The sequence below is a fragment of the Conger conger genome, chromosome 1 (assembly GCF_963514075.1).
Source record: "Conger conger chromosome 1, fConCon1.1, whole genome shotgun sequence".
In the NCBI taxonomy this organism is placed as follows: Eukaryota; Metazoa; Chordata; class Actinopteri; order Anguilliformes; family Congridae; genus Conger; species Conger conger.
The window spans coordinates 16,085,681-16,105,657 of record NC_083760.1 but is presented as its reverse complement, the minus strand read 5'-3'; the positions used below and the strand labels follow the sequence as shown (position 1 = coordinate 16,105,657).

Genomic DNA, 19,977 nt, shown 5'->3' with positions numbered 1-19,977 from the left:
TGTTGTATTATAAACACAATGCAAAAATACTTGATATGGCATGTGTAGTGTTTTATTTGACTAGTGTGAATGTTAGTGAAATGAGCCCTTGGTCCAGAGGACTAGTGTATGGTCTATTTACATTGGGGGACAGAGCTTTGCATTAATCAATTACAGACTGTATATTCCATAATTGTAAGGCTACTGTATATTCAAAACATCCTGTCTTTACTTGCTGTTGCCACATTTAAGCATAGGTTTTTAAAGCTGAACTAAATTCTAAATATACAGTAGTTGCCATACATAAAACTCATTTGTATATCATTTATGGAATTGAGTTATTTAGCAGCAAGCTGAACCTTCATTTTTGGCTACTGGAGCGCAATTATGTTAATGGTACTAGCCTTGAATGGAAGTAAAATGTTGCTTGTTTACAGGCAGATTGCAATTACTGGCAGTGTTTTGCAATCATATTCCAGTGAGGAATGTTTAGTTTGTTGATATTTTGGTTTGTTGTTGTTTATGCATTTATTTTATTTTTGTGCCCACATCCTCAAAATGCACTCAAGCAACAAAAAAACGGCATCCCCTGATACAGATAGCTGTATACGTTACACTGCAGAAGAAGGCAAGCCCCCCAACTGACAAGCACACTGTTGAGACAACCATCACAGCTTATACTACCTAGCTTCTCATCTGGAGGCCCATGCTGTATGCATGGACCAAATCTTTCTTAGCAGCACATTCCTGAGTGGTGCATCATAGCTGGCCTCTTCGCATGGCAACAGCATACCATGCCTCATGCTGATCGTCATGCCAATCCATGTAGTCAGCACAGAAGCAACTGCGTCTCTCCACTTGACATGTCCAAATGACAACTTAATGTCCGCGCACTGTCAGTCTTCAGAAAACATGCAATTGGCTGTAAATGATGAGTACTGTACAGTACAGCCTGTTGTCACAAAATGAATGTATTTTTTTCCTTAGGGAAAAGGACCTGGAGTTGCATTTCGACTGAACAAGACATGACTAATCTAATCCTTTCACACCAGACGTTCAGCAACTGCCACGCAATTGTCACTTTAGCTTCTAAAAATGTGGAAACTCAAGATGAGGCAGAACATTTTCAAAGCACAGCAAAACACTTTTTATGGTAACCATACGCAAGTTATATGATTTGTAACAAAGCTCCACATGATATGAAGTCTCACCTTAACAACCACAGCAGTGTGAGCTATTGCCTACTCTGTATATTTTCAATTCATTGGCAGGTCGATTTCTGAGATGCACTGACAAAAATTTAAGCAATGGAAGTTGTCATAGAAATAATGGTAAGACTGCAATAAAATAAATCTACACTCTAATGACAAAAGATGAATGAAATGGGTGAAAGTGGAACGAAACTCATCTCGGTTTCCATTTGTGCAAATAGTGGCAGTTAATATTCAGAATGAAAGAAATCTGATACTTGCACCACTTTCATTGCACACTTACTAAAATGTAGAATACAACAAGTGTTTAATGTGTATAACATTCCTGATTCACTAGAGATTGCTTGGTTGAGAGAATTTACTGTATGTTCATTTTTTACCCTATATGATCTGATATGAGGATTCACCTGAAATGTGATCATGTGAATACATTTGTTGACTTCTCTCTAACTAAATTCTCTCTAGCTACTACAGATTTGGAAGAATTATACAGTTTAACCATGGTAGAAAACTGTATCTTCAAAATTAATAAAAGTATCACTGTATGGCCCTGTGCACTAATAAGTTGTTTCAATGTTCTCGTATAACCTCTTAATTCTATAATATATATATGAATGAAGTAATCTACCATACCACTTCATTGTACATGATAATTACCATGGCGCCTAAGTGAAAATAAAAGGAACATGTATTATATAACAAAATGGAATCCATACTGCTAGATTGTCATCTCCTCTTTCACTTGTATAGAGTAAATGTAGTCTACAGGATATCTAGGCTAACACAAATAATGGGAAAATAGCCATTGTGGGAGTGGCAGCCAAAAGCTAATTCTTGTACTATACCTAAACTTTACTGTACCACTGTCCATGGTACTGAAACAGCAGCTTTGAGTACATGGACTCCCCAGCCTTCGTGTCTGGCTTGTGTCTGCACAATGTTGTACTGTAACCAGGCAGTAAGCCATTGGACTGATATTGCATTACTCATATGCATTAGTTTCCACTACAGTGCATATCAAGCATGAAGCAAATGCAGTAACCCAATATACAGTAAATGATAACATACCAATGTTTCCTCAAAGAAAATTACAGCACACTAAAATGCACTCTGCATGGGTTATCTGATCCTTAAGTGCGTGTGCAAAACGTCAGATCCAATCAGTGTTTGCCAACTGGAGCTGTCAACTGTCACCTCTGCAGACACATCATTGGTACCATGGCAACTAATATTGCGCTGTGGGACAGATGGCATTATGAGAGTCTGGAGGTGGGTTTTGCTTCAGGAAAATAAATTGCATTAGACTTGAAAGTAGGTTTTTTGTAATTTCTTAAAGCACCTTTGGGTGCAGTGAAACCTTGTCTTATATACCTTGAATGTATATAAGACAAGATGCATACACACTGACATACAGACATTAACAATAATACTTTTATATATTGTAGCTTGTTCCATTGAGTAGATACACTGACTGTGTAATTCATATCAAGTCTGAAATGAGAATACATACACACATCACACTACATATCAAACTGAGGCGCTTTACAAGGCTCCGAGTGGCGAGAGGGGCGCAGCGGCGCAGCAAGCGCTTAGCTTTCTCCGAGGACCAGAGCAGGGGTGTGGTAATTCTGAACACACCGTTCTTTACCTGCTGCTCAATACTGTTAGTCCACTGCTCCATACTTCCGAGGTATGATTTAATCGTGTCAGTAGCAGGAAACTTCGACCGATACATTTGATTCGACGGAACCGACTGAGAATAGAATTGAGGCAATGTTTGCAAGAGTAATTAAACAACTCCCAACACGGCGAAGGCACGGCTGCATCCATGCCCAGTCGACAGGATCTCATAACAGTGCAGTGTACCTGCGATGCGCGAACAATTTAGGCACTGAATCCCGTTTTAATGTTGATGTATGGGTGGCATTAGACCTAGAGAGGACCCTTCAGTCTCCATTAATCAGATCGAAATACGCACGAAATGAACGGTGCGCCCCCTCGCTGCATTCTTGTCCATTCTATCCTAATAGTGTTGTCTCCCATGGCGTGGCTGCGGATCCCAGCGTCCATCCGCAAAGACAGTCAAAGCCCTACCCCACTACTAAAGCTGCCAGGACGGAGCATAAATTGAATTATAGCACCACCAGCCAGTCAATGGTGCGCTGCAGTTTAGCTAGCTGATGCTTCTGGCCGTGGATAAGTATAGAAATATTTTCATATAACTTCTGGTTCCTGGAGTTAAAAAAGAAAGGCTGATCTATAACAATTTGTCTAAAAACCGCTGTAAATTAGTAGTTTGGTTAAATTTCACATTTGAACACGTATTTGGTATTTGGTTGAAGTGCCATATATGGCACGGCTGTGTTTGTAAATCGTACCTGTTTTTAAACTTCATTTCCCGACACAGAAAACAAGGCAACACGATATTAAACATTGCATGTGCTACTGCATAGTAGTGCAAGATTGGTGCTGGCCTGGGAAGACGTGATCCAGTTAACCTTATTCTACTTAGCGTTTACAACGTGCGTTTTGTTTTTTTGGATAATATTTTGCCAATCGACCTTGAATGTATAGAGCGCAACGTGTAGCCTACTTGTTCATGTTGTCCTTCATATATGCCATACATGGCTTAGCCAGCATCTTAATGATTCACTTCCATGTTAATCTATTCACTTCCCAAAAACACCACATATGAATGGGTCGTGCATGTTTATTAGATATGCATTACCTTGTAAATACACCAATTAGCCTAAATTATGACATAAAGTTGAAAAAATAAAATTGTCTCGAGAGATCTGTTACACTGGTATGCAAAAGAGTACAGTCACATGCATTTGATTGAAACATATATACAACACCAAATAAATATTCGTGTGGTTAAGGTTTTCACGTCATGTTCTGTATCTGTCATGTAGCCAAATGATATCTCAAGCTGGATATCTAGTACCATTACATAGCCATACGACGGTTAATCTGTTTGCATCAGTAAGCTATTATCACAAACATGCACTATTTCCAAAGATGGAAAAAGATGGCGTTATTGAAAAATATAAAACGTATATGTCAGCCATCAAAGGTGCAATAAGTATGTAGACCCTAGATGTATGATTATGTATTTCTGCCTTTTGTCCAGCTGGATTTGAAAATTAGAGGAACTCTTGAATTTTCTATCGTAATTTGGACCAATGCCTAATTTGAGTTAGGTGAATGGTCAACATCTTATGAAACGTCAACGCTTTCATCGAGTTTCACATGAGGATTGAGATGCCCGTACTTTCAGCTTCCTCGGCATGCAAGTCTGTTTGCGTGTAAACCTGGTTTATCTTGTTTGAAGCTGGTCCTGGTTCTGAAGGGCAGGGGCGGTTTAGAGGTGCCATATCTAGGCTCACACACTCCCTCTATCCAAATTAGATGGATAGCCTATGGAACATTCAGAGTAGCCTATGCGCTTCAGCCGGGATATACATTGAAACCCAACGCCATTTAGACATCCATTAATCCCCTCCTCACAACATCATGATTTCTCCTTCAAAGCGCTAGATTGTTTAAAATTGTGATTTTTCAGTCTGAAAAAACGAAATCATACTTGCGATCCAAACCTTTTCCCCCACATTCAGATCTTGAAGGCACATTTTGACCTTGTGGAGTACAGTGTCTGAATTCAGGCTATATCCCTAAAACCTTCAGGAAAAACCTTCAAAAAATCCCTATCCCTTTCCTACAACCACTTTATAAAACGGGTAGCTAAAAGAACACCTATTCTAACCCGGAATTTTCGTTTGTAATAGTTTTATAATTATTGGCGTTTGTCTCAAAGAGAACAATAGCATTGTATGGTAGAAATAAAAATGAGGTTAAAGAAGAAAATAAAAGTTTACCTTGAGAAAGGAACATTAGCCCTGCTGACAATATGGAGGGTCAGGGGAATCGAATCTTCTTACTTCTCATATTTTCCCATATTTTTTATTTTTTCTCCATAGGATTTTGGCTAAATTCTGTCAATACAAGGTGTGCTGGTTTTCTTAACGCGCAACTCCGCACAGCCCATCTCTCCCCTGTGCTTGGACGAAATCATAGGTTTGTATTCGTTAAAACCTTTCGAATCCACTGGGGTCCCTTTGTAGAAAATCCAAAACAACCAACGCACTGTAACAGTCAAATTCCAACGCAGATTTCGAGAAACCCTTCACCGGAAAGGGGTGCTTGTTTTCTCCTTTTAAACGCCGCAGACCGAGCCATTCTCCCGTCGCTCACAGGCAAGCCTCGCAACTGTGGAAGCTTTCCTCCGCATTAAACCAGCTTGCTCTATTTAGCTGAGCAAACGTCTCTGCAGTGAGTGCGATCAAGTGGCTGAGATGGGGAACTCAGATCAAATCTCAGCAGGCAGACCTTTGCACCGTTGCACCTACCACCACTTCCCCGAGTCCAGTTTGCACACAGGTTAATCCACAGGGTAACCGAAAGCTACATACGCTCGTCCTCCACCCAAGACTCCAAAAGGACTAGTCCTCGTCCTCTGGAGCAGTTTATTTCCCTACCCAGTTCCGTTTTAGCATAATGACTAATTATGTAAACTATAGCAATAACTAATTGTATTAACGCCACACGCGCGAAAATCGAATTCGATTATTGTAGGGCGTGATACATCGCACCGAATTCCACCGCACCCCCCACCCAATAAATAAATAAATAAATAAAATATTCCGACGCATAGGCTATAGCTGCTGTCATGTGGGATTCATTTCAATATGTTTCCCCTAGTCAACCTTTGCAAGCATTGTTGTGAGACATTTAACACACTGAAACATGTAGAGCACTGATATCCTTGATGGGATCTATGTTCTTCTTCCCACAGTTGTAAAATAAGGGGGAAGTCATCGCGGATTGGTTCAAACTGACGTTCGCTCCCCCAGATTCTATGTTTGTCACTCCTTGGGACATGCTAAGAAGTTCTGTCTGCGTAGCTTTCATAGGAAAAGCGGGTCATGTGTATCGAACAAAAAAAGGTATCCAACTGTCCTTACTCATGGCTACGCCATGAATCTCAAAAGCTGATCATTCCAAATATAACATGTTTGTCGCGAGCTTGCTCTGGCTGAAACGAAAATAGGCTACCCAGGCTATATCGCTCTCCGGAAAGCAACCGAAGGGGGAGTAACCCCATTCTAACTTGAACAATTGAACGTGCTATTAAATGGCTTTAATTTTTCTATTTTCTCGTGATACTCTCACATAGTTAATATTTAGCAAACATTTTTTTTGCACAGATATAGGCCTTGTGCCAGAGATGCGGTAGCCTGTATAAAATCGCAATCAGTAGCTACTGAACCTCGTTGCTGTTGTTTGGACGCCGGCTCGACGTTATGTTACTGTTCGAACTGATTTCTACTCACTTGATGCCTACTTTACAACGTTAAATGCCACTGTGGGGCAGGGTTGTCCTCGATATGCGTCAATAGCATGCCAACTATAAAGAACGATAAGCAATAGGCACAACAAAAAATAAAAACTTTCAAAAGACTAGACAAAATACTGGATTTTAGCGAGCAGACGTAGGTTACAACCAAGCAAACAGCGTAGTGTATTGGGTAGAAAAGTTGCAAAATGGTCCCACGGGTTAAGATGGACTGCGGTTTTTAATATGAGGATCTGTTCAGCTAACCTAGCCCTCTTTATTAAGCGAATCTAGCTGTATAACTACAAAAATCCACAAGCGTAGGCTAATCAAAGAAAATAACGTCAATAAATTAATAACGTCATGTTTAGCACCATGGACAGAGGCATGGGACATTGGATACAGAGTAAGGAGGGGGCGAAGGACATTAAAAAACGATTAAAAAATAAGAGCGTGGGGGTCGCCCGAAATCTAATATTTCGGGGGCGACCCCCGAACACCCCCCCGCCCCTCTCTCTCTCTCTCTCTCTCTCTCTCTCTCTCTCTCTCTCTCTCTCTCTCTCTCTCTCTCTCTCAAAATGCTGCATACTTCAGCGTGTGTCCCAGATCTGATCATTAGCAAAATATTGTGTTGTGGTTACAGACACACACGATAGCCCATTACATTACTTAGATTACTGATTACATGAGTGGAAACGGTACAGTTACCATTTGATTTGGATAAAAGTAATGGGATTGCTGCTTGCGGAAAAGGAGGAACATAAACCCATTACATTTCACGACAGATTAATAATATTTGATACTTGTTAAACAGATCATTCTGCTAAGCACCCCATGTACTGATATATTTGGTAAGATGGGGGAGCTGTTGGCTTACAGAATGCAATGATATAGCACACAAGTAATTGCATGGCATTAGAATCTATGTATACATTTACAAGATAATAGATGCATACAGACTGTCAGGTTGATGTTTTGTTTGACATGGCAAATGGTTTTATCTGTTGTTCTACCAAACATTAGAATGGGTGATCTAAAATGATCTATTAGCAACACTGAGCATGGTATGATTGTTGGTGCTGCAGATGTGGTGGTTCTAGTAACTGAGAAAGAGCTGCCCTCTTGGGGTTTCCATGCACTCCAGTCTCTCGAGTTTAAGAAGAATGTTGTGATGAAAGTTGTTAACAATAAGAAGATGAGGCTACATTGGACATGTGATCACTGAAGTCACCTGGTCTGATTAATCTTGATTTTGTGCTGCAACATGGTTTGGCCAGAATCTGCCTTGTGTCAATGGTGCAGGCTAGTAATGCTGGTGTAATGGTGTGGAGAAGGCTTTTTGGCACCCTCTCGGCCTCCTAATACTAATAACTACTGAGCATCATTTGAAGCTTGCTTGTAGACCGTGTGCATCCCATTATGGCCACAATCTATAATTTTTTCCATGTGGCATTTCACCAAAGCTTGCATCAAGTCAAGCTGGTTCCATTAACATGACGACGTCTTCCGTTTACTCAAATGGCCTGCATAATCCCCAGATCTTAATCCAATAGAGTAACTTTGGGGTGAGGTGGAACAGGAGATTCACAGCATGAATGTGCAGCCAAAAAAATCTGCGGGAACTACGTGATGCTGTCAAGTCAGCATTGATCGAAATCCCTAAGGAATGTTTCTAGCATCTTATTGAATTCATGCTGAGAATAATTCAGGCTGTTCTGGAGGCAAATGGGGGTCCTACCCAGTACTAGATAATTGTAGCTAAGTGTCCACTGAGCGTGTATGTGTGTGTGTGTGTGTGTATATATATATATATATATATATATATATATATATATACAGTGCTATACTACCAGTGGCTAGCGTAGGTCTTTTCCATCACCACTAATGCTTAGCTAAAGCTAGATATCCCCGTAACCTGGTTTTTTCTATTGGATATATCAGTCAAGCATTTTGGCAGACTGCCTTTTAATGACTGCTATTAATGAATTTTTTAAACAGACGTGATTTCAGCAGCCTGCAATATGATTCTACAGTGCTACTTGGCATACCTAGCCAAAGCAAAATATGTAGTTTCATTGGTGAGTGAGCTTTGATCTTGAAGTTGTAGGCGAGGTTGAGAATGTAGGAGTAGTAGTAGTAGTAGTAGTAGTAGTAGTAGTAGTAGTAGTAGTAGTAGTAGTAATTTATTTCGGTCCTTATGAACAATTTTACAGAATGCACTTACAAATACTGAACAACAACAAAAGTTCAAAATGTTTCATACCCAATAATAATCATACCTCAGTTTTATATTTTTTTAACACCTTATTTTTAAACATTTTCTCTAAATTTGCAAAGTGTACTACACATTTTTAATTCCTTGTCACAAATATAAAGTTAACCCCTTTTTTAACCAGTCGTTTTTTATGGTAAATACCAATCAAATCAAGCAAAAAATAACTGCATAGTATGCCTTTAAAGAGTATTTTTATACATGTTTTCACCATGTACAATCCCATCAACATTTAAAGCTGAAGTAGTACTGTTAGTCTGTCAGTCACTGTCGAAGAAGACCCAATTTGGATTTATTAGTCGCGTGTTCACTTGCGTTAGAGATCTGCGTTCAAACATAACCAGTGTGTTTGGATTTTCTCATTCATTAGGAACCATTTCTAAATGCCTAAATCATAAATCTTGATGCTAAAGATGACTCGTACACTCTCTCATTCTCTCTCTCTCTTTCTCTCTCTCTGTCCATGTGTGCATATGTGTACTTGTGTGTGTGTGTGTGTCTGTGTGTGTGTATGCGTGTCTGTGTGTGTGTGCATGTGTGTGTGTATGCGTGTCTGTGTGTGTGTGCATGTGTGTGTGCGTGCGTGTGTCTGTGTGTGTGTGCATGTGAGCGCCTGTGTTTTTGTGTCTATGAATGTCGTCATGTGCCTGTGTCCTTATGTGTGCATTTTCACTGAATTTCTGTGTTTTTGAAGAACTCCATGTTGGCCATGACTGGGTTTATTGTGTGATAATGACTTTCCGCAGCCTGCAGGCAATGGGATGGAAAAATGTGAGGAAACTGTACAGCAGGTGTTGTTTCTCTCCAAACTTCAACTCTGGTTGCTGTTACGGGGGGGAGATTACAACTCCCACGATGCAATGAATATTGATGGGAGAGTGGTCGAGGAAACAGAGAACCAGATTAGAAAGGCAACAGCACAGGAAAAAAATCTAACTACAATTCAGTGTCTGATAGTAAGCTTGGGGTCGAAAAGTACTTTACACGTATATATCACTGTTATATATCACCATATCAACAGTACCATAACTATTACCTTTATTTGACTACAGTTGGAAGGAGAGCAGAATAAACATCACCATAAAGTAAAGTCATCATTCATTATGAATTGTTGATGAGATACTCTTATACACTAATAGGCAAATGTTAAAAACAATATTGTAAGAGCCTTTGGACTGAACTGAGGCAGAGAGCGCCTTCCTCTTTAGCAGACCCTAGCATATACTTACTGACAGCATGACTAACTCACTTTAAAAGTCAATTATTAATGGTGAGACACCTGTCTCCAGAATTACAGGAACCCATAGGTGACTGACCAGTCCTCCTTCCATATTTACTCTTTAATGTCATTGGCCATTTTCTCAGGTTCATTCTTAAATAATGAACATTTTCTCAAACTGGGAGATTTATATAAGAGATTTTAGCTCATCTTTTGGGACTCACATCCCTCAACTGCTGAGTTTGGGACTCAACTCCCTCAACTATTTCTTTCTTTTCCTCATACGCAGAGGTCTATGCTTGGATTAAAGCATGGATGATGGTAATTTCTCTGATAGAGATAAACCAGCTTTAATTTTATGCTGCAAGAAATGGAATATATTAGTGGCAGGTAAGATATGTTAAGTTATCTCTTGCTCTATATTCCTGGATAATGAATTCATCTGATTTACTTTATTTGCCCTTGAGCTTGAAGTGAGATGTGCTGTCTTTGCATTGCTCCCCTGTGCTGCCTGTTTATAAGCCACAGCTTAATCAAATGCACTGGTTTAAATTCACACTCTGATTGTTTCACATAGTAGAAGCTTCCAGAATGGGTAAACTGTGCGGAATATACAGCTAGATTTTGTGAAGGGAGTTTTTGCGCTGTGTGAGCTGGCTTTGGTTTTGGCTCACTGTGAAACAGAAGCCATTTTGTTTCACCACTTTCTTCCAGGGGATGCCTGCTGGTCATCCCCACTCTTTGGCTTGCGAAGCAACCGAGTAGAAACCACTTTCAAGTGACACAAGCAGGCATTTTCCATGTCACAGACATCGCAAAAAAGCTGAAACAAGAGAATTAGCATCGAAATCGGATTCTGCGGGAGGTGAGGTTCACCATAACCACAGGTACATTCCCCTGATGTCTCTCTGCCATTTCCTCCAGCAGCACTTAGGTGTGGCTGCCTCACTGAGCCAGGAGGCCGGGTACCCATTACTCACAGGTACTGTCTGTCTGACCCGAACCGCCAGGTCAGAGCTACACTGCTGCACCGCACCGCCATCCCCTCAGCTCCTACCTGCAATCAATTCCTTGATTGGTGGGAGTCCTTGCAGCAAAAACCACAAAGGCAGAGGTGGGGGCGGGAGGGGCGGGAAATCACAGAAATGATTTATCCTCCCGCGCTATTGTTTGAGCACAATTTATGAGTGGTTTAGATAGTACCACATTACCTGAGGTGGAGAATGGCCTTGATTCAGTGCTGTTCTGAGTGACAACCCAGACCCCAGTGGTCTGATATAACATCATAGGAACACAGAGTGACGTAAGGCTCTGCCACAAGTTTTACAGCAGTTGCGTGACATCTATTGTCCTTCAGAAAATGAATTCCCTGTTTCGCAAGAGTCTGGTTTAATTAATAGTCGCCAACTAGCAAGATATGCAGTGTTGCAGTTGTGTTTCAGCATCTCTGGCACCTGCTGTCTACACCATCACGTGTGCAAACTGTTTGTTCTCAATATATTTTAGCTCATTTGGAAACGACGCCAGATTAAATTTAATGTCAACGTACTTTCCCAGAAGTTTGGGAACAGTTAGTTTTTTGTTTATTAGTAATATATTCTACTAATATTTTAATGTCATCTCATATGAAAAATTAAAGAAACACATGTTGCTTGCTTGAAGTATTTTTCTCAAAGGTAAGGTAGAAGAGTAGTTTGTTTACACAGAGTCTAATCATGGCTCTGCATGAGTAAGTGAGGTAAGCCATCCCTTTTGTGAAGCTGGGCAATACAGGGAAGGCTTGCAATACTGTGCTCATTAAACAGGATAAAAAATATTCATAATTCATCATAGTAAAGTTGGATTTATGATTTATAATAAATCAAACAAGCAGGCATAAACATTTTAGCTGCATAATTTTCTCTACCAGGCCGAAACCAGCCTAGTCATGTCTATAAATTCACATTAATGGTTGCATGGGTATAGACAGAATTAATGTTCTGTATTGAACAAATAAAGTATTACAAATTAGCAAGTCAGTGATTGAAGCGTGCAGTGTACATGTGGCTGTATACACAATTGTCACTGTTTTAATTATCATTTGTAATTGGTTAGGTACCTATTGTACCCAAGAGCACAGCTCGCCAAAAGTGGGAGCAAGTTCTATTTGTACATTATTCTCCAACTGGATTTGTTGATGTGAAGTTTCATCATTATAATTAAGGTTGTCAAAAATAAATAGTTTACAGGTTTGTAACCATGCCATACCAAATATCTCCCTGCTGGGGTAATGGCCTTGTGATAGCTCTACCCCTGTAAAGGAGCTATGTTTGCATTTCAATATCCAAATACTTTGTGAAACAGATGTTGAATAGGACCTTCAGGCTCCACAACCTCACACAATATGGTTGGCAGAGCATGAGAAAGCCGTGCCTATTGTAACTTACATATATACCCTCACAAGCACTATTATGTATTCATTAGACGTGGTTTATTTCCAATCAAAAATATTTTCCAGACTTTCTGTTGAAACTGCCCTTGTAACATTGCTATGTGTTCATTTTCATACCACTCTTGATAACTGCAATCATATGCAATCTCTATCCACCCACTGGCCCTTCGTCTCTCTTTTAAGTATTTCTAATTATTCTTTCCAGATGCGTATCCTCGCCCATGTATATGTCTCTCTGCAACTTTCCCTCCTTCCTGAAATGTTCAAATACTATAGTGCATAACACCTTGGCAGAATATGTGCTTGTGCACATCAAACGCTAACACGTTTCAAATGATGTTAGCTATTACACAATTACACAGAATTTTTAGTATTGAGGTATTTACAGTATATTTTGTCAGCTGATTTAACACACTTTTATGAAGTTTAAACTGGACCATTTTAATCTACCTATCCCAGCTGGGGAAAGTCAAACTGGACCATTTTAATCTCCCTATCCCAGCCCCGCATCCGACCATCGGATCAAGTTTGCAGTCAAACTTACTCCGAGTTGAGTTCCTGCCCAAACTTCCACTCACTCGGAATTCCTGCTTTCAGATTACTGCCCCTCCTCTTTGTTTTTCTGAGTAAAGTCGCTGGTTTTATAGGGGAAGAACCACCTTATTCCTTTGACTACATTCATAACTTTTGCAGCAAGGTTTTACAAGCGATATCATTTTAACTCGCTTACCTTTTGTAAAGAGGTTTGTAAAGAGGTTGAGGCAGAATCTTCCTGAATATCAGACTTTATTCTTCAAATGAAGATCACAAAGCCGTGGTGTCTCTGCAGAGTGACCAAACATCTGTTACACACATGCTTTTATACTGTTTCAAACGTATCCCCTTATCCCCTCCCAACAGATGTTTCTTTTCCTCCCACCACAATGGTTTCACAATACTTAAAAAACATAGGTTGTATGTTATTGCGAAATCATTGTGGTTACAGACTCTAGGAAACTTGGCAAGTACTTTCCAGACTGATAAACAATTGTGGAGAATGTGTCGTAGTATTAAGTGCATACAAATCCCGTCACGTCCATGCCCTTCTATTTTTCCCTTTTCTATGTTCTCTGTATTTCCACATGTCTATTACATGTCTCCTTCACTCCCTATTTGGACTTCCTTCCTGTCATTCATCAATTCCTCCCAACTGATCCTCATTTTCTGTTCCCCAGCTCCCACATCTGTTTATCATTTAGTAACTTTGTTAGTCCATTTAAACCTGCCTGTTTTGTTCTCTTGTTGCTAGTTCATCAGTTCTGTTTCCCTGGTGTATGGTTGTGCTCTGTTCCGTTCCGTTCAGTTCCAGCCTGTTTTCTGTCCGTTTATATTCTGTTCTGTTTTGTTCTGCTTTGGATTTCTGCTTTATGACTCCTGCCTGAACTCTTTGGATTGCGATTTCGGTACCTCTGCCCTCTTTAGACTGACCACCCAGTTTTTGAACTTTGCCTGTTCTTGGAATTACACTCTGTCTGCCCTTTGATCTGCCTTTATTAAATCTGCATTTTCACTGCATTCCTGCGCATGGTTGCAACAGCCCACACCTCTGACACTCTGAGTTCATACAAATGCTAGTTGAGCGCATACAAACAGTGAGTGACTAACAGTGAGTGGCTTGATTGATACAACATTGTCAATATGGATTATCACATTGACTTCATATAAATGCATATTACCAAGTTTATATAACTAATAATGCAGACATTACATTTCCTTTTTTTTTTTTTTTTTAGTTTGGTAGCCAATTGTACCCCGTCTAATTCAATGAGAGCTAGTATAGATACAGCGCCCACACCCCGTCCCTCAGCAGCCCTATGAGAGCGACACGCCTTCTTCAAGCCATCTCGCCACATGCTGGTAACTGTGATTCCGAGGCGCCCGAGGTGCTTTTTGTGCGGCGATCTACTAACCCTGCCAAGTCCCTCCCCCTGGAGCAGCGAGCCAATTATGCTGCTCCACGTGAGCCGGCCAAACTTGGCTTTTGGCAGGACCGAGAATCGAACCCCGGTCCCCGGTGTGCAACTGCAGCGAACTGCAACCGCAAGTCTGCTGCATCTTAGCCTGTTGCGCCACCACGGCCCTGCAGACATTACATTTCCAACAAAAATCTGAGATACTCAAACCACCCTGTCTGCCACCAACAATCATTCCATGGTCAAAGTCACTTAGACATTTTTTACACATTCTGATGGTTGATGTGAACATTAACTGAAGCTCCTGACCAGTATCTACATGATTGTATGCATTGCACTGCTGCCAGACAATTGGATTAGATAATCGCATGAATAAGTAGGTGTAATAAAGTCCTAATAAAGTGCTCGGTGAATGTATGTGTAGACAGACCCTGCACAAAGACATGCATGAAAAAAGGAATGAATAATTAATCTAGTTTATAATCAAAACTGAATTAATCTAATTTATTCACCAGGTAACATGGTTTGTCATTGATATCAGCTGATTTGCTTAGCCTCCAATTACCCAAGGACTGTTTTCATTTTTGTTTCCTCCAGATATTCATTTAGTAGAGCTTGGACCTCACTGATTTTGCGGCAAGTTGCAATCTCATTCCTTCTCCTCAGCTTTCACTTGTCTCTGAATTCATCAAATAAGGGAATTATGGCAACCTTGCTGCTTACCTTGGACATATACCGCATACTTGATCGACATGTTTCCCACTGGATATTGTGCAACCTCAGAGGTGAAGGCAAAACATATTCTTATTCTAATGAAACTTCCATGAGTGGAAATGAAAGCATGTTTTTTTTATTCCAGGCTTCTTTATCAGCAATATGTTTTCAAAGCATGCCATTATAGCAATTGCATGCTATAATAAAGAAACATATACCATAAAGGGTTTTATTTCAAGTTCAATCAAGCCAGGCCTTTTCTTTTTTTTTGTAAGCACAACCACAATGCCTGATTCTCGAGTTCGGGAGTACAATTGCACTTCAATATCCGAATACTTTGTGAAACAGATGTTGAATAGGACCTTTAGGCTCCACAACCTCACACAATATGGTTGGCAGAGCATGAGAAAGCAGTGCCTATTGTAACTTACATATATACCCTCACGAGCACGATTAGGTATTCATTAGACTTCTACTGCTGTAGCCTATCCACCAGTTATGATGCGTTGCGTGTTCAGAGATGCTCTTCTGCATACCACTGTTGTAATGTGTGGTTATTTGCGTTACTGTTACCTTCCTGTCAGCTTCGACCAGTCTGGCCATTCTCCTCTGATGTCTCTCATTAACAAGGCGTTTCTGTCTGGAGAACTGCTACTCACTAAATGTTTTTTTGTTTTTTGCACCATTCTTTGCAAACTACTCTAGAGAGTAGTGTGCGCGAAAATGTTGTGGTTTATTTCCAATCAAAAATATTTTCCAGACTTTCTGTTGAAACTGCCCTTGTAACATTGCTATGTGTTCATTTTCATACCACTCTTGATAACTGCAATCATATGCAATCTCTATCCACCCACTGGCCCTTCGTCTCTCTTTTAAGTATTTCTAATTATTCTTTCCAGATGCGTATCCTCGCCCATGTATATGTCTCTCTGCAACTTTCCCTCCTTCATGAAATGTTCAAATACTATAGTGCATAACACCTTGGCGGAATATGTGCTTGTGCACATCAAATTTACAAAGCTGACGCGTTTCAAATAATGTTAGCTTTTACACAATTAAACAGAATTTTTAGTATTGAGGTATTTACAGTATATTTTGTCAGATTTAACACACAAAACAAACTTTTATTAAGTTTAAACTGGACCATTTTAATTGCCTTTCATATTGTACACTTTTAGTGTTGGATACAGTGATAAAAGAAAGCTCCACATGTGCCAACAATGCTTGAAAGACAAAATAACATTTTAAAATATAAGGGGTAGACATGTACAAATGTACAAATAAAGGATTCCATGAGTTTTAAGATTTATTGGATTTTATCTTAATACGAGTAACCTCAGCTCCTGGCTCAGGCGTACTGAGGCACACATTGTGTTTGTTTTCTGCTTTTCGGATGCTCGGAGCTTCTTCCGAAACAAGCATGGAAATATTCTCTGACTTATGACAGAATTTATGGCAATGCTATGACAAAACCAATTATCATTTCAGATGTGGACATTTGTTTTCCCAATAATTATGCCAAATCAGGCATATGCATTTTGTTTGGGTAAACATGTTGTTATAGAATGGCTGTGACATGTCATGTCGGTATTCATTCTGCCAAGTTTCACTTGCCAGTAGCACAGCTTCATAGCTTTTGCAAATCATAGATCACATATTCAGAACCTGTTCTTCGATTTTACATTGTTAAACAGCAGCAAACAGTCTGCCTGAGTGATGTCCATGTTTCATTTTCTCCCAGTGACAATATGTTACCCTGGAAACTACCAACATATTAGGAACTATCAACAAATTAATATTCCATATCGCAAGACTATTGCAAAGTTATATCATTTTTTAAATTAAGCATTCAGTTCAACCAATCTGAATTGCATTTGCTATTTATTTAACAACAAAAGTAGGAACAACTTTGTAATCCACTGTGGCTACATCCAGAAACAAGAGGTTTCTATAAACCTAAAACACTTTGACTGGCAAACTATAGAAAATTGAACTCTTAGCTTTAAACAGGCTCTTTAAGTAATCCCCCTGATAACATGGCGGATAATGTTTTTAGCAGCTTTTTTGAAGAGATAGTGTAGCTAGAAGAGCTCCTGAAATAAGAACCAGGTGCAAGCATTTAGTTCCCAGAGAAAAGTGGCTTATTTGTTTTGGTGTAACTGGGTCGATCATAAGAGTGAATCAGTTGCTGGGTCATACTCACCCAATTTTAAACGGCCTTGCCTATTTGTGAGGAATAGTACTTTGGATTAATCTGAGAAAGGCTCAAGCAGGAGACCTATAAATCCAGGCCAGCAGAAAGGAACGGGAAGCAGTGCCGCGCCCTTTGCCCACCCGTGTGTGGGGGAAACGTGAGCAGACATGAAAGAACCAACAATGTTCCGGCAGTTTCTACAATTAAGAAAGACACCACATCCAGATGAAGACTGGAAGGCCCCATGAGGTACATGAGCTTATTCCCAGTGCTGATTGTAAAATGGCAGGGATGATCTGGTCATCAAAGCTATGATGGAATCAAAGGCGCTTTATTTTTTATGTTCATCGCATCGCATCGGATACAGGATGGTGGAACTGCTTCACCCTGTCGCCACCTCTCCCAAGGTTAGGCTTCCAAACGGGAGACAGTGTGCAGGCAGAGGCCAGTGTTTGCATTCCAGACACAGCACAAGGGCAGCTGGTAGTGTGAGGAAGACAGCCGCACTGCACACTGAAGTGATAGGTTATGATAGATAAGTTCACAGACTCTCTATCTGTCAGGGAGGGGTAGAACATGGCCAGGAGTGTGCTTACAGTGCCTACCTATTGTGCTTACACAACTTTCCTTCGAATCCTTTTGAAGCCTCTTCAAACGAACCGCATGCCAGCCAAGACCAGCATTCTCAAATGCCTACATTGTTGTGCTGGTGTTAGAATGCACATCTGAATCAGTAGAATGCTTTTCTCTGCATATTTACACATGGGCATCCAGAAGTGAGAAATATGATAAATGAGAGTAATTGTTGCAATTTACATTAGGTATGATGAAAGTAATGCTACAGAGAAAAATTATGGCACAGGTCCAAGACAGCAAACAATAATACAAGGATCCATTTAAAAATTAGAAAAAAGGAATGTGTACAAAGTACCTTGGATTGAAACATTTGTCTGTATAACATCATTTTATGAAAATCATTTGAATGAATTTGTATCCCCTTAATACAAAATAGAGAGATATTCGTTTCCCATCAAATCCCATCAAACCAAGATCATTGAGACCATAACCATAAATATAAAAGCTGCTTTGCAGATACTTACTGAGGCAACTATAGTCTTTCATTAGCATTAGTTCAGGGATAGTGAATTTGAAAACATTAAGCCTCTCGCAGATAGTATTGCTTCTGTATGATTACTGTAAAACAATACATTTTCTATCACGTACAGCCCTGCCTTTAATATTAGATATGATGAGATTTGACAATTGAGCATTGAAACTTTTCAACATAACAAGACAGGGAATTCCTGTCGGCACCACCTGACCAAACCGCAAAGCGCTGTCCAAGGTTACCTGTATGACATTAAACGCCGCTGAAACTCCTGGCCTATTTTGAAGAACAGCTGCAGTTGAGAGAATTGCTGGATTCGCCCCTGGTGGATAGGAATAGAGTCTGCTAATGAATGGTTTGGGCAAGGACAGCGGGGTGAGCGCAGTAACCTGTCAATCTCGCGGCCGAGGTTCTAATGATCTCCGCACGAACGCCGGGTCCCTCGCATCGACAAGTTGAGAAACAGAACCACGGCGACAGTGGGGTCGCGGCGGCCGGGAGAGGGGGCCTGTGTCCCCCTGCGCTGCGTCTCGTCGGCTGAGCTGCTGACGCGCTGTAATTTCAGCTCCGTACTGTCCACGCTGAACGCCCGCTTAAAATAGATCTGTGTCTATACTGCCACCGTTCTGACACTGGACAGGGACCTCCTCCTCATTCTTTAGCCACTTAGAAATACGCTCACCGAGCAGTTTATTTGGTATTCATTACACTTATTTTTTAGACTTCTACTGCTGTAGCCTATCCACTTAGAGTTATGATGCATTGTGTGTTCAGAGATGCTCTTCTGCATACCACTGTTGTAATGTCTGGTTATTTGCGTTACTGTCACCTTCCTCTCAGCTTTGACCAGTCTGGCCATTCTCCTCTGATGGTTGATGTGAACATTAACTGATGCTCCTCCATATCTACATGATTGTATGGATAGCAATGCTGCCACACAATTGGCTGATTAGATAATCGCATGAATAAGTAGGTGTAATAAAGTAAAAAATGTAAAAAAAAATTGTTTAATCACCTTACTGCTTTAGACTCAACCGTTAGCATCTATAGAGGTAGGTATAGAGTATAGCTCAAGACCTGACTGATATCTAAAAGGCCGGAGGGGATCCTCTCACAAGCCTAATCAATCATCTTCAGATTTACGAGACAAGCTAACAGAAACAAACACTTTGGCAGACAACTATGCCCGGATTTGTTTAGTCGTAGTCTTTGTACACTTCCTGGTGCCGGCCATGATGATCCAAGCAGAGCTTATCGATTAAAAGCTGTTTGGAGATTTCTCCTTGCCATTTTCAGAGCTGCATTTGGATGCGGCTCGCCTCTCCAGGCAGAGAAGAGGCAGCTGCATCTCCACCTGTGCCATCCACAGCACCAGAACCTGGCCCCTTTCCTGCAGAGGAGGCTGGGAAGCAGCCAGCAGCCAGGCACAGACCTGGCAGGAAAGCAGCATTACTGATCAACTGTTACTAAAAGCAGGGCAGGCAGGAGGATGCAATCAGCAC

General features: G+C 40.5%; 1 protein-coding gene across 3 annotated transcripts in view; it reads right to left on the bottom strand.

The window, feature by feature from the left end:
- Positions 1 to 13,331, bottom strand: part of lrfn5a (leucine rich repeat and fibronectin type III domain containing 5a) — a 43,465-nt gene extending 30,134 nt beyond the window's left edge. For 2 of the 3 annotated variants that reach the window (XM_061247483.1, XM_061247464.1), the window contains exon 1: positions 5,069 to 5,736. The gene's annotated coding sequence lies outside the window, so the exon portion shown is untranslated. Of the gene's footprint in view, positions 1 to 5,068; positions 5,737 to 13,237 lie in introns of those variants that run through there. The other variant, XM_061247474.1, reaches the window with a different exon arrangement.
- Between the last annotated feature and the right edge of the window lie 6,646 nt (positions 13,332 to 19,977).